We start from the raw sequence: 16,501 nt of genomic DNA, 5'->3' as shown, positions 1-16,501 counted from the left end.
AAACTAATCCCCACACCTCCTGTGTGATACTAGTTAGTTTTGCTAGAATTGTTTCTCCTTTAACCGTAGGTTTCTTATCGAGACCCTGTCGGTTAAACGACTAAAAGACTTCATTGGGATTTTCAAGCCAGACGAAACTATTTCTTTTGTAGTTGAGCGATCTGATATTGTCATTTTCTATCGTACAAGTTCAATTGTAAGATTGGCTTGAGATTTATCTCCGATAGGGCAAGATAAAAAGAAATCATAAACATCTTCGTCTCATCGTTTGTGATTCCGCAACATCTTGTTTCGCTACCATACGTTTAAGATTGTTGTGAGGTGATTGATAACTCTAGGTTGTTCTTCGGAAATATAAGTCCGGATTATCAATTGGTTCTTATTCACCTTGATTTATCAAAATACAAAACAAAATCTCTGGGTTTATCTGTGGGAGACATATTTATCCAACCTATAATGTGACGGATCAGAGAATCTGGACTTCCAACGAACCAGGTTTCGACCCATTTAGCAAACTCCGACCCTCCGATATGCCACTCAAGTAACCGAACCTTCAAATTCTTCTGAGCAACTCGAGTTTGAATCACCCAAACTGCATTATAAGCAAGCACACTTAATATTTATTCTCCAATTATGAGAGATGACCAGTTGTCAAAATGAGAGATGGCCAGTTTCCAAAAATAATATACATTTATGGCCAGTTGCAAATTTTAAGATTTCCATGGCCAGTTGCCACTACTAATAACTCTCATGGCCAGTTGCCGCTACCAAGATTTCCATGGCCAGTTGCCACCACTAATAACTCTCATGGCCAGTTGACACTGCTAAGATTTCCATGGCCAGCTGCCACCACCAATAGCTTTCATGGCCAGTTGCCACCACCAATAGCTCTCATGGCCAGTTGCCACCACTAAGATTTCCATGGCCAGTTGCCGGTGACAAGGTTGCAATCATCTCTGAATATATGGTATGAACTGCAAAGCAGTAACCAAGACTTTCTGATGATATGAACATCCTGGTAGAATTGTGATGAACCGCATAGCGGCTGCCTACGTACCCTCTCCGTTGCTCGAAGGGATCAAGCACGGCCGTACTTCGTCACATCATGCACCACAAAAGTAGTTATTTGTCTTGCCCTCTTATTTACTGCACTTGCAAGATTTTATAAAATGAGATTCACATGTCAATGACTAATCATCTCTCACGGTACCCAAAATTAATCATTTCCTAGTTAATTATAATATAATGTTCATTATGATCATCTAAACTTTGTAACAACTATACGTCTAATTGGAATTGCCACTACTGGAACAAGCTAAATTTCCACATTTTAAATCTTTTGTCATTATTGTACTAAAAGATGCCAAAATTCCATTGAACCCATAATATCTAGTATATCCAAAAAAAAAAATGAACTACTTATCTTTAATCTATCTATTGCACTATGCCAAAAACATGTTCCAGAGATATGGGTGTCTATAGAGAGAAATTAATTATTTACCTTGGTTTATAGTAATCATGGCTAACTCCACCAGTTCCATCACCATCAGCATTTGCACTAATGCAACTTTAAGCATTTGCACTAATGCAACTTTAAGCACAGTGTGAAAAACCAACCAGCCCCATTAACATCTGAATCTCAATCATAATTCTCCAAAGCTCCCTCATGCAAAATCTCAGTCATGTCACCTCAGTTTCTTTCCCTCACAAGGAACGAGTATGGGAGAAAAGAAAAGAAAAATAAAATCCCCTCAACTGTTTTACATGGAATGAGAAATCACCAGAGATAAAAAAAATGAAGGAAAGGAAAGAAAGGAGAAGAAGATCCCCCTACTCTCGGTTTCTCAGTTTTTATGTTAACCAAAAATACGACACGTGCCTGGCTGCATGGACAGTAATTTAGGCACCCAAGTTTGTGATTAAAGCAATTAGCTGCCCCTCCAAGAGCCATAATTTTGGATTTAGGCACTCATACTAATGAAAGCACCCTATCTTTTTTTTTTTCACTACCAAATAAAATTTTTAGGCTTTTAAACTCACATGGGCTGAATTTAACCCGAGAAAATGGTTCAGAGTGTCACACCATTAACTCCTTCAAAATAACTTTGTCCCGAAGTTCAAAATAAAACTAGAAGTAAAGAAAAATACCTGTGGTCACCTCGCGAGTAGAAGTTTGGTGAGTTCCAAATGCACAGTCCCGTTTGAACCGGAACTGCTTTGATACCAACTGTGACAGATCAGAGAATCTGGACTTCCAGTGAACCGGGTTTCGACCCGCTTAGAAAACTCCGACTCTGCGATACGCCACTCAAGTAACCGAACCTTCAAATTCTTATGAGCAACTCGAATTTGAATCACCCAAACTGCATTATAAGCAAGCACACTTGGTATTTGTTCTCCGATTATGAGAGACGACCAGTTGTCAAAATGAGAGATGGCCCGTTGCCAAAAATAATAGACTTTTATGGCCAATTTCCAATTCTAAGATTTTTATGGCCAGTTGCCACCACTAATAACTCTCATGGCCAGTTGCCACTACTAAGATTTCCATGGCCAGCTGCCACTACCAAGATTTCCATGGCTAGTTACTACCACTAATAACTCTCGTGGCCAGCTGCCACTACCAAGATTTCCATGGCCAGCTGCCACTACCAAGATTTCCATGGCCAGTTGCCACCACTAATAACTCTCATGGCCAGTTGCCACCACTAAGATTTCCATGGCCAGTTGCCGGTGACAAGGTTGCAATCATCTCCGAATAGATGGTATGAAGTGCAAAGCAGTAACCAAGACTTTCTGATGATATGAACACCCTGGTAGAGTTGTGTTGAACTGCATAACGACTGCCTACGTACCCTCTCCGTTGCTCGAAGGAATCAAGCACGACTAGGGCTGCACATACTCCGGTACGGTCCGGTTCTCTTTGTAACAACTATACGTCTAATTAGAATTGCCACTACTGGAACAAGCTAAATTTCCACATTTTAAATCTTTTGTCATTATTGTACTAAAAGATGCCAAAATTTCAGTGAACCCATAATATCTAGTATATCAAAAAAAAAAATGAACTACTTATCTTTAATCTATCTATTGTACTATGCCAAAAACATGTTCAAGAGATATGAGTGTCTATAGAGAGCAATTAATTATTTACCTTGGTTTACGGTAATCATGGCTAACTCCACCAGTTCCATCACCATCAGCATTTGCACTAATGCAACTTTAAGCACAGTGTGAAAAATAAATCATTTAAGGTACTTCTCAAAAATCACTTAGGTCATGACTAATTTAACAAAAGAATACATGCTTAAAACATTTACAGCACCCATAACTTTCAGCCAAGTTTAAGACAGCAACGACATAATCCAAAAGGAACAAATATAGAAGCATCTAGTGTATAGTGACCACTCACATTATGAATCGTATAAAGCAACGAAAACCATTTGAGAACCAGACTTGCAAGAATGGTGCAAAGAGAAAATAGATGAAATTTTATGCCATGACCACAAGCCCTTAAAATCAGTAGTAGAAAGCAATTATCCATTTCGTTAATAATGTCAGACTAACATTTCCGATGACCTTATATCTCTAATTCAAATATCCATCGATCAAAGAAACAAATTCATTAATAAGTCAAAGCTTAGTACGCCCAATGCCGACGCAGAAATGCTCACAATAATTAACTAATTATAGAACCACATAAATTACCAAGCAATTTCCCCAGAGATGTAGAAATACGTTTAGCCAACCAACACCAATCACCACAACATACAAACCAAAGTAAGGCTATGTGAATAAACTAAATTCCATATAGTAGGCTAACACAAGTGAATATACATCTTTAACTAGCCTAGAAAGTACCATTCCTGTACATAATCATTTCAGTTGTCCCACTAATACACCCTCTGTATCTAATCCTAGCTGTAGGTTTAACCGATGTCCAACCTCTATGAACACCCTATACGAAATAAATGTAATATGTGAAAACCAGCAACATATCATTATTCACACTCCATTTAAATTAAACTAATCAACAGATCATAAGGGGAAGAAAGCATACACGTTGGCAACAACAATTATTTCTAACTCATTTATGTACAACAAGGTAGCAAATGTTCCAAAATGCTAAGCACCAATTCATTTCACATAACATTTCAATTCATAATAGATACCCAATCCTACCCGAATTACATTTATGTGCACCAGACAATAACATAGTAGAATTGCATAACTAGAAATGAAGCGAGCAAGGTGAGATGATATTTCAATTACATATAGAATATACTATTGTAGACCAGCCCATTTTATGAAGATGGAAAGACGGAAAGTTCCGCTTCCTGATCTAAAACGACAAAGTGAAACATCAATGAACACACCAGGAATACTAACTAGTTTCCGTTATCACTTTCAAGGCTATTGCATTTGATAATAAGGTAAGAGTATCAAGTGGAAACAGCAAACTCGTGACTAAAGTGGACTCCTTGAGTGTTGAAGCCACCAACAGCTAGGCGATAAAAGATAGAATTTCATCTCAAACACAACCAACTAAATATTATTGGACAAAATGTAACCTTTTTCGATCTCTTTTATTTCTAGCAAATATATCAACAAAAATGAAATCTAAGAAAACTTACTGTGAGAAAGTGTTACCCACGGATCTCCCATGCCGAGTCTAACCGCCATCAATGTACATATCTCTAAGATACGTACTTGCAGCACTGGTTGTGAACTTTTTACGAACAACTGGAGTGCAGAGTTGAGACCCAGAGAGAAATATCTCTGTTGTTGGGGCAAGGCTCCTTCATCCCGCAAATACGAATTCATGCAAATGGTTATTATCTGGGAACCAAAACTCCATGAACAAATATAGCAAAATAACACATCAAGAGACCTATATATCAAGAGATGCCCATACATGCATTAACCATAAATTTGATAGTAAGAAACAAATTTGGGGAAAAAGCCCCAAACCTTAGCATGGGGAATCCTAGTTCCCAAATTAGAACCCATAGTAGAATTGATATTATGCAATTGACATAAGTCACCACCACCCCATACTTTATTATAATCTCGATTGAAGTTTAAATATTAAATGCTAAGAAAACCCCAAAATTATTATGAACTAATTTCTCCATGTACAACAATTTCGATTCAAATTAGAAGTTCTAGCAAGGTAGCTTATCAAATATGCATTCAGCTTGATATACAAACCCATCAATTGATGAGAGTCATCTTGAGCAGTTGAGTAAGAAGAAGCAATTTCTTCATACGGCTTCCAATTGAAGAAGGTTAAAGAGAATTTCTCCATCTCGTCTATGAAACCAACCAGCCCCATTAACATCTGAATCTCAATCATAATTCCCCAAAGCTCCCTCATGCAAAATCTCAGTCATGTCACCTCAGTTTCTTTCTCATAAGGAACGGGTATGGGAGAAAAGAAAAGAAAAATAAAATCCCCTCAACTGTTTTACATGGAATGAGAAATCACCGGAGATAAAAAACCTGGCGTTTTTAGGGGCCATCCCAAAGGATTTAGGGGCCATCAATTTATACCCAGCCAAAGACTCTAGTTAAGGGGTACCCTATATGATATTGAAGTTACATAAATGCCCTTCTGGTAAAACTGGATAAAAACCAAATCAAAAACAATTCTACTCATTTCAACTCTTCTTCTTCCAGTTTCATATTATCTTCCGATTGTGGAAGAATTTTTTTTTTTCCTCGTTCAACCGAAACATCGCCGCGAATCGTAAAATCAAAACATCGTCGATTCGATTATAAAACAATGGATAAGAGAAATGAAACCCACAGACCTAGAACCAAAAATGTTGCTCGGGGTATCGATCCAAACATTGGAATTTTAGCAAGAAATAAAGAAATTCTTGCTGCAAATGAAGAAGAACGCGAAGAACAAGTACCCGGCAATGTAGTAGGTGGTGGCGATTCCGAGACTCAAACACTTCGTCAACTTCAAATGGCCCCAATTAGGTAAGAATCTATCATTTTTGGGGTTTATTTCGCTTTAATTCGTCGAATCGAGAAAAAAAATTTCTAGGGTTTTCGGTTATTTATCCAGATTCGGACGATATGCATGCTCATTTACTTCCGAATGTAGTCGTGTTCTTCATTTTTCAAGAACATCGACAATATTCGGGAGAAAGATTTGATGATTATCTGCCGAATATTGGTGGCCATATCTTCCTGGATACAAACTGCTAATAATCGGTAGTTTAATGAATTTTTTGGCTACCGAATATATTTAAGTAGACACAAAGTATTCGGAAGAACACTCACTACCGAATGTATATATTGAAAAAATCTCAAAATTTATGATATAGGAAAAATCCCATTTTGGGGCCAGTATTTATCCGGAAGACAATATAATGTTTTATACCTCCGATTGTGTAGGATAAAATTTTAGAGTTTCTGAACTCCAGTTGATGAATATTCGGTTGTAAATGTGTTTAGTTATATTCCGATTGTTTTTCATTCGGAAAAAATATGTGTCTTCTTACTTCCGAATTTGTACATTCGGGTTATAGAGGTGCACTTTTTCTTCCGATTGTGTAGGATGAAAAATTTACAGCTTCTGAACTCCAATTGATGTATATTCGGTTGCAAATATGTTTAGTTAGCTTCCGATTGTTTTGTATTCGGGAACAATATGTGTCTTCTTACGTCCGAATGTGTACATTCGGGTTATATTTCCATACTTTGTCTTCCGATTGTATAGTTTGTAAATATTGTTCCTTTCTTTGTTGTTTAGACAAAGTCGAGAAGGGAGGAAGAAAGTGACAGCTAGTGCTAGGAGGGAAAGGAGTGCCAAAGATAATTCAGGTGCTCAACAAAGCGAACAAGAACAAAGCAGTCAACAAGGAGAACAACCAACTGTTGAACAACAAGGCAGTGAACAAGGGGTGCGACCAAGTATTGAACAAGCCGCTCAGCAAAGTGCAGGACCAAGTGTTGAACCAGTTGATCCAGTGGCAAGAGTAGAAGAAGAAGGACAACCAAGTGGTACCCAAAAACCCAAAAAAGGAAAAGATGTTGTAAGGAAGGATATTGCTAAGAAAGCATCACATCTTGTCCCTCAGCACTTGAAGAAGAAGGGTATTCCAGCAGGCACAATCCTTGGACTACCAGCGGATGGAGGAAAATTGCTATTTGGATACAAAGACTCATGGGCCAGAGAAATATATGAAACCGAGGTAATAAAATTACTATTTTTTATTAATGTATTGTCTATGTGTTATATCGTAATACTTGTATTAAGGATTTTTTATGTACTTTAATAGGATCATCAAGATGCGGTCCGTCTACTCAAACCTACCGCCGCACCAACAAAAATGCTTGCGTGGCCTTTATCCGGTGAATGTGAAAGGTTCAAGACAATTGTTGCCAACTCGGGGTTAGCTAATGCCGCCGAGAATTCATTGTTGGAACATGATCGTGTGGCCATATCGGCGTTCGTGGAGAGAATGTATCCTGAGACCGATACTTTCCATATGCCGTTTGGGGAGATGACGATCACCCCGGATGATGTTGTGCAGATTCTTAACCTTCCCGACCAAGGCACAGCTGTGAAGTTTAACTACACAAAGCAGTTAAGTTGGGCACAACTTTATTCTCTAACTAACAAGTGCTTAGGTTGGGATGAAGAGACAACAACAACAGAGTTTAGGAGGCATGCCAGTTATAGAACAAGACAGATCAACATTACAGCTTTGATGAATATGTTCGAGGCACCTTGGAGAAGGAAAAGAATGGAACGTTAACTGATGAGCAAGTGAACCACGCTGCCACTGCATATCTCCTCTGTGTATTGGGATGTGTCATATTCCCCAATACTTCTGGCAACCGGATCGACGCCAACCTTATACAACTTTTGGATCCTCTCCATGAAGTCGGTGACTATTCTTGGGGCACGGCATGCCTAGCATTCTTGATGGAAGAGTTGAGAAAGGCGTCGAGGCTAGGAACCTGCCAAGTTGCCGGGAACGTGGCTCTATTGCAGGTTTTTTCTTTAACTCTATAACTCACTCTATAGTTATTCGGTAGACAATACATATGATGCATATTCATAACTCCAAAGGACGCATATTCATAACTCCAAAGGACGCATATTCGGTAGGAATTGATCCATCTTATTTTCGAATGTTTGTTATTCGGTGGCTAGGTACTCAGTTTTATTTCCGATTATATATAATCGGAAAATGTTTTTGATATTACCGAATATACAGGCCAGAAAAACTAGAGGTTACTGAACTCCAAAGGACGCATATTCGGTAGGAATTGATCCATCTTATTTTCCGAATGTTGTTATTCGGTGGCTAGGTACTTAGTTTTATTTCCGATTATATAATCGGAAATATTTTTGATTTACTACTGAATATACAGGCCAGAAAAACTAGAGGTTACTGAACTCCAAAGGACGCATATTCGGTAGGAATGATCCATCTTATTTTCCGAATGTTTGTTATTCGGTGGCTAGGTACTTAGTTTTATTTCCGATTATATATAATCGGAAATATTTTTTGATATTACTACTGAATATACAGCCAGAAAAACTATAGGTTACTGAACTCCAAATGACGCATATTCGGTAGGAAATGATCCATATCTATTCCGAATGGGTATTCGGTGGATAGGTACTCAGTTTTGTTTCCGATTATATATAATCGGAAATTATGTTTGGAAATTACTACCGAATATACACAATCTATTTACTAAAACTTGGTTTCTTATGTATATAGGCATGGATCTATGACCACTTCCCTATCCTGAAGTTGGCCGGAGAGAACCCGGGGTGGTGCAAAGGTACTCCTAGAGGAACAAAGTATATATTTGAAGACAACCGTTCTAGGACAAAAGAGCAGCAGTTGATTCGCATGAGGGAGATTTTGGACCAATTGAAGGCCTCGGACGTATGCTTTGATCCATACAAGGAAGATCGAGCCAGTGGGCATATAAATTTCGGTCGGACTTGTCCCTTTATTTTGGACCATTGTGGCACCCCACAGGATATGTGATGTATAACCCCTCTAGGGTGATGCGACAAACCACGGGTATATACAACAACAACCTCTGGAGAAAATGGGGGATTACTACAAATTGGAGTTGGAGTTGTGCTCTTCTAGTGGTGATAATCTCACGATTGTTCACACAGGCCCACCTACTGTTCTTGATAACTGGGATAAGAGGAATGACTTCATTATCGACACTGGTAGACGAACCACCGAGGTGATGAAAATTCTCCAGACTATATGAGTTGGTATAACAAGGTATCACATCCTTTGGTTATCCGTGAAATCAAATCCAACACTACTGCGGCGGGTTCAAGTTATAATTGTATCATCAAAGACAAACCAGCTGGTTATGATAGACTGGTGCGTGTTCTTATATTTTTGTTCATTTTATATTATTCCTATAAATCTTAGGTAATTACCGTTTGATGTTATGTCATTACGTATAAAAAACAGGTGAATAGGTTCAAGCGTGTTTCCAAAATGTTAACTGCATGCTGAAGAGCGGAGATCCCATGCCAGCTGAGAAGATCAAAGAGGCTAGAGATCTAGTTGATAATATGGATAACGAAGATTATGCTGCCCAGTTTGGGGAGAAAGTCACGAAGAGGCATCAGCCCAAGGTGGCAGTATCAAAGACGGGTAAAAGAACTCGAGCTTCATCGAGCGCTGAAGCTGCTCCAACTGAAGCGCTCCAAGCTGCTCAACTGAAGGTGCTCAAACCCGTGGTCGTGCAGGACTGGGAGGTAGTCACGGTCGTAAAGTAAAGAAGAGCAGATAAATGACAATGATTTTTGTTGTACATTCGGAAATTTGTTTGGGTAACTAAGTTAGACAAGTTCAAATGACAATGATTTGTGTGGTATATTCGGAAGTTTTGGTAACTAATTTAACTTCCGATTATTTCAAAGACAAAATTTGAAAAGTATAAGTTTTTCCAAATTCTGATTTTTGGGCCATCGTACATTCGGAACTTTAAAAAACCTATCCTCCGAATATCACAAGTTCAAAACAAACCACGCCATGGCTCCAGGTGGTTCCAAGGGCCAATATTGAAGGTTAGACATCCCATATTCGGAAGTTTTGGTAACTAATTTAACTTCCGATTATTTCAAAGACAAAATTTGAAAAGTATAAGTTTTTCCAAATTCTGATTTTTGGGCCATCGTACATTCGGAACTTTATAAAAAACCTATCCTCCGAATATCACAAGTTCAAAACAAACCACGCCATGGCTCCAGGTGGTTCCAAGGGCCAATATTGAAGGTTAGACATCCCATATTCGGAAGTTTTGGTAACTAATTTAACTTCCGATTATTTCAAAGACAAAATTTGAAAAGTATAAGTTTTTCCAAATTCTGATTTTTGGGCCATCGTACATTCGGAACTTTAAAAAAACCTATCCTCCGAATATCACAAGTTCAAAACAAACCACGCCATGGCTCCAGGTGGTTCCAAGGGCCAATATTGAAGGTTAGACATCCCATATTCGGAAGTTTTGGTAACTAATTTAACGTCCGATTATTTCAAAGACAAAATTTGAAAAGTATAAGTTTTTCCAAATTCTGATTTTTGGGCCATCGTACATTCGGAACTTTATAAAAAACCTATCCTCCGAATATCACAAGTTCAAAACAAACCACGCCATGGCTCCAGGTGGTTCCAAGGGCCAATATTGAAGGTTAGACATCCCATATTCGGAAGTTTTGGTAACTAATTTAACGTCCGATTATTTCAAAGACAAAATTTGAAAAGTATAAGTTTTTCCAAATTCTGATTTTTGGGCCATCGTACATTCGGAACTTTATAAAAAACCTATCCTCCGAATATCACAAGTTCAAAACAAACCACGCCATGGCTCCAGGTGGTTCCAATGGCCCATATTGAAGGTTAGACAACCCAAATTCAGAAGTTTTGGTAACTAATTTAACTTCCGATTATTTCAAAGACAAAATTTGAAAAGTATAAGTTTTTCCAAATTCTGATTTTTGGGCCATCGTACATTCGGAACTTTATAAAAAACCTATCCTCCGAATATCACAAGTTCAAAACAAACCACGCCATGGCTCCAGGTGGTTCCAAGGGCCAATATTGAAGGTTAGACATCCCATATTCAGAAGTTTTGGTAACTAATTTAACGTCCGATTATTTCAAAGACAAAATTTGAAAAGTATAAGTTTTTCCAAATTCTGATTTTTGGGCCATCGTACATTCAGAACTTTATAAAAAACCTATCCTCCGAATATCACAAGTTCAAAACAAACCACGCCATGGCTCCAGGTGGTTCCAAGGGCCAATATTGAAGGTTAGACATCCTATATTAGGAAGTTTTGGTAACTAATTTAACGTCCGATTATTTCAAAGACAAAATTTGAAAAGTATAAGTTTTTCCAAATTCTGATTTTTGGGCCATCGTACATTCGGAACTTTACAAAAACATTATCCTCCGAATATTACAAGTTCAATAAAAACTGTTTCCTGGAACCAAACAACACCATAATGGGAAAGAAAGTTGACTCATAAAATAACCGAATATTACAACCGGTAGGTTGTTTAACAAAATAATCTACCGATTTCGTATAATCGGCTAGTTTTTATATTAATAATACTTCGATTACATCCATTACATAAAGTTCAAACGGCCTTAACCTTACAATTTCGTCAAAAGCACCTAAATCCATACTCCTAATTGACCATAAAAGTATTAAAACAGATCATAACTTCCAGTGACCATAGAAATTGTCCCTCTTGATTTTGTAGCATCCTTCATGTTCAAATCGTTTCCCGTAGAGGTCCACATACCGGCGATCCGCAAGATTTCTCTGAAATTACGAATGAGTAACAAGTTAGTACTAACTTTTTTTAATGTGAATTGGAGTTACAGAGATACTTACTCGTTTTTCATACGTCCACCAAGGAAAAGCGTTCCTAACAAACCGTTCCTCATCTTCAAGTTTGGCAATCTCCTTATCTGGCGCATTCTTTCTCATCTTAATGTCATTGGATGATCTTCGAATTCGATTACCATCTAAGGCCTCAAATACCATTAAGATACGGTTTCATATCTGCTCTTCGGATTCCGATTTGTGGAGCTTGTGAACACGATCATGAGTAGTTACCACAACCCACGCTCTATAAATAGCACAATCTTCTTCTTCGGCAAAAGCAATATCCATGTTTTTTTTTATGAAAATTAAAACTGAAGAGAGGAAAGAGTTTGGTGCAATTGGGGTGATAGATATGAGTTTCTTTATATAGGTTTAGGGTCCAACGGCTCTTTTTGTTTTTCCCAAAAACTCCAACGGCTAATTTGACGAAAGTTGAATGTGGAGAAACCAATAATCGGTAGGTATTGGATTTAGCATATCTACCGATTATGGTAGCTTTCAAAATTTGAATTTGCGGCAACTTATAATCGGTAGGTTTTGTAATATATTTAACTCCCGATTAATGCTGAATCCAAAACACGAACCAAGAAATACTGCACCTCGTATAATCGGAAGAATGGGAACGATTTTGGCTTTCGATTGCATTCGGAGGGTAACAATGTTATCATATCCTCCGAATATATAAGGGTAATTTCGCCATTACGAATTACGCGAGATAAGGGCTGGCTACATTTTCCCTTTGGGTGACCTTTTTTGTTTTATTGTTGGCCCCTAAATCCTTTTGAGTGGCCCCTAAAAACGCCAGGATAAAAAAAATGCAGTAAAGGAAAGAAAGGAGAAGAAGATCCCCCTACTCTCGGTTTCTCAATTTTTATGTTAACCAAAAATATGACACGTGCCTGGCTGCATGGACAGTAATTTAGGCACCCAAGTTTGTGATTAAAGCAATTAGCTGCCCCTCCAAGAGCCATATTTTTGGATTTAGGCACTCATACTAATGAAAGCACTCTATCTTTTTTTCTTTTTTTTTTCACTACCAAATACAATTCTTAGGATTTTAAACTCACATGGGATGAATTTAACTCGAGAAAATGGTTCAAAGTGTCACATATAGACTTTTCTGTGTGAGACAGATTTGTTTATCAAGTCTTCAACTTTGGGTCGTAGCAACTCTTAGTTGTGGGTGAGATCAGTTAAGGGAATCAAGTGCGTAGTATCCTGCTGGATCAGAGACGTAAGGATCACAACTATACCTTGTATTAGTGTGATATTGATTAGGGTTCAACCACAGTTCAGACCGAAGTTAGTTTGTAGTAGGCTAGTGTCTGTAGCGGCTTAATACAGTGTGTGTTCAATATGGACTAGGTCCCGGGGTTTTTCTGCATTTGCGGTTTCCTCGTTAACAAAATTTCTGGTGTCTTTTTTATTTCTATTCCGCATTATATTTGTTATATAATTGAAATAATACAGATTGCGTGTTGTATCAATCAATTGTGAAATCCAACTGTTGGTTGTTGATTGGAAATTGATTGATCCTTGGATATTGGTCTTTGGTACCATACAAATTCATTCCTTGTATTTGATTAAGACTCGCAGATTTCTATTTTCTTGAGTAAGATCAAATCAAGAGAGAGATATTAACTCCTCGATATACTTTTACCTAGATTGAGTCTGACTGTCTAGTTGATTCTCTAGAAAGTATATTGGATTTAGTCCATACAGATTGCTAAGCGAAATATTGGGTGGTGTTGTTAGACTCCCGCTTTTTCAGATACTAGTGGTCTGAGTTCGAAACTCGCCAGCACAAAATTCTTTACCGATCACAAAAAAAGAACTTATAAGGGGCAGCAAATGAAAAAAAAAATTGCCTAGAGAGATTTAGGTCGAGACCGTGATTGGTTTTTGAGTTTTTAAAAACCATTCAAATTTTTTGAAATGATGACAATTTTTGACAAATCAAGGGAAGCATGTTATTTTCTTGTTTTAAATAATTAATGAGAGCAAGGGATTGGAATGAATGTTTTAAACACTCATTTAATGCAAAAACCAATGGGATACTGGCTAAATAAGCATTTTTCTGACCATAGGAAGCTAAATTAAGGAACTAAGCGGTTGATGTTTATCCGCTTGGAGAAAAAAAATCTCTCCAAGCGGCTGAACATATGCCTCCACGTATTTTTTAATAATAAAGCCTAATTGTGGGTCCCGCTTTCAAGAGTTTTAAACTAATAAAACTCCAAAAATAGGCTTGAGCGGCAGATATTCAGCCGCTCAAGGGTGTTTTTTCCAAGCGGCTGATTTTCAACGACTTAGTGTCCACTGCCACCCACTCACTCAATCCAATGATTGTATCAATGATTATTGATAAATGAGTGTATGTTCTCACTCCATAATATATCACCTAATTTGAGCAAATCCAGTAAGACTCTTTCATATTGAATTAAAACCCCCACTCCATAGCTCTTTGAATTTAAGAAAATATGTATTTCATACACTAATATTTTTCCTCATCTTACTACGAAGGCATCTGTCATCCTTTTTCGTCAGCCACCCACAGTGTATAGTCATATAGTATAGTCTAGTGCACCATTGTAATAGGGGAATCACATGATAATAAAAATAAATATGAGGCACATTTTCCCATTTGTGGTCAAACTATGTTGACTTGGTCAAATGGTTAAAGGGGAAATCTTTCGGCGTCTACTTTGGGCATCTTCAATGTCAGGGTCGGCTCTTCCAAAAACCTTGTAACTTGAAAGTGAGAGACTCTACTGAAAGTTAAGACTACCCGATTGTTAGGATAAATGGATTCTTCTTAAAAGCTAATTTGGTTGTAGTTTTGCCATCGACAAAATCCCAAAATTAATAAAAAAAACATCCTATAAACAGACAGAGATTTGGAAGAGTCGTATAGTTTCATTCAGAGTTTTACTACAACATGTAGCGAAGTAGATGTAGTGATGCAGTACATGGGTCCTACGAAAAAGTCATGAGTCAAAATGAAAATTTTGCTACCTTACTTCACCTGCCCAAATTGAAGTCCGAGATCATTTTGAAAATATATTATTTCATGTAGAAAACGCGAGTAAGAATTTGTTTTCCAAGAAAATAGGAAATGATATCATGGTTTCCATTTTCATTTGACGGCACGTGAAGAAACTAGAAACAAAATTATCTGCTTTCCTTAAAGTGGGTCCATTTAATTGGAAAGTAGCGTGGGAATAAAGAGACAAAACAATTTTGTTTGCTTTGAGAAGATTTTATTTCCAAATGAGACAATGACAGGGGATTTTAAGATTGACTTCCGATGTCGTCATGGTTTTTGGAAACCAATATAAAAGATCTAGCAGTAGAAAGGGAAGGAAGTTCATTTGTCTAACGACCATTAATTGTCCGAGTATGAGCAGTAGACAGTTTTTTTCTTTTTTTGGTAATGAACTTTAGTTCTCTCTAGTAGGTTCGAAGATGAAACCACATTTTTTATGTAGAGAAATTTTACTAGTTTAATAATAATTATTCCTTGTTCTATATTCATCTCTTGTCATGATAATAGTTCTTCTTCATGTATCCTCATACTTTTTATAGTTTATATTCTCTTTCTTAGAAGACGATATGTTTAAGTGAAGAGAACTATTAGTATCTTGAAAATACATAGAATAATATAGTACGACGAGTATTTACGTGTTGCAAGTTTATACATAGATGTTTCAATAAACCAGTTGATAAGATAGCAAAACATGCTAGATTTTCTAAAATTTCTAAAGACTGGGCATCCAGTCCACTGGGTTTATTATTTCGGCATTATAAGCTGATAGAAATGGTGTAACGATCTCCAATATCTAATAAAATAGTTCTCTTTTCTAAAAAAACAAAAAAATACAAAGAAAAAAGAGTGTCAAAAAAATGGAGAAGGGAAAAATTAACATGGTTCGACATTAATGACCAAGATCCACGGGCTAAACCCCGTAAAGTGAAATAGTGTTGATATTATTTTCTTGTTTGACTAGGTAATACATATCTATAATACTATTACATAACTGTCTAGATAATTCAAGACTTAGTCTTCATGTACGTACATTAACTGCAGTGTCATTTAATATTTTCTTCATCTGTACATCCTTCACGGTTACCTCGGCTCACTGTACGATCCTCGTTGTATATGGATGAGATATTCCATAACCTTGAGACTTAAAAGTGAGAGACTCCACGGATAAGACTAGCCGAAAAACAAGAAATAAATGGAGAAAGAAAGAGATTAACGTGGTTCTACCTAAAGACCTATATCTGTAGACTAAACCTCATACGATCAAATATTATTGATCTTCAGTACCGACTCAGATGAGTTGTGTTTATAGTAAAATTCTTATTGATAGAGTTTTTTTTTGATCAGCGATTTATATAGTTATTAATAAATCTAGATCTTATTATTTTGTTTGACCATGTAGTATATATCTAAAATACTTTACTTGATTTGATCTTCATTTTACGTAACCAACTCGACGGTCATCAAATCTTTTTTTCATCTGTATTGCCTTCACGGTCACCTCAGCTCACTGCAGGATAAGTTGTATATGGGCGAGATATTCTAAT

The 16,501-nt window shown here is 37.2% G+C and overlaps 1 long non-coding RNA gene across 2 annotated transcripts; it reads right to left on the bottom strand.

The window, feature by feature from the left end:
- Positions 1–368: 368 nt before the first annotated feature.
- Positions 369–5,476, bottom strand: LOC113275666. 2 transcript variants are annotated; one of them, XR_003323708.1, is made up of 3 exons: positions 4,635–5,476; positions 1,502–3,220; positions 369–1,146 (listed from the first exon to the last, which is right to left on the bottom strand). It is a non-coding gene; the product is annotated as an uncharacterized LOC113275666 (long non-coding RNA). The 2 variants fall into 2 exon arrangements; XR_003323707.1 differs by having other exon boundaries at positions 1,502–5,476.
- Positions 5,477–16,501: the final 11,025 nt, after the last annotated feature.

This window comes from Papaver somniferum, chromosome 4, assembly GCF_003573695.1.
Source record: "Papaver somniferum cultivar HN1 chromosome 4, ASM357369v1, whole genome shotgun sequence".
NCBI classification, from domain to species: Eukaryota; Viridiplantae; Streptophyta; class Magnoliopsida; order Ranunculales; family Papaveraceae; genus Papaver; species Papaver somniferum.
The sequence above is the reverse complement of the archived record's forward strand: the minus strand, read 5'-3'. Positions and strand labels throughout refer to the sequence as shown.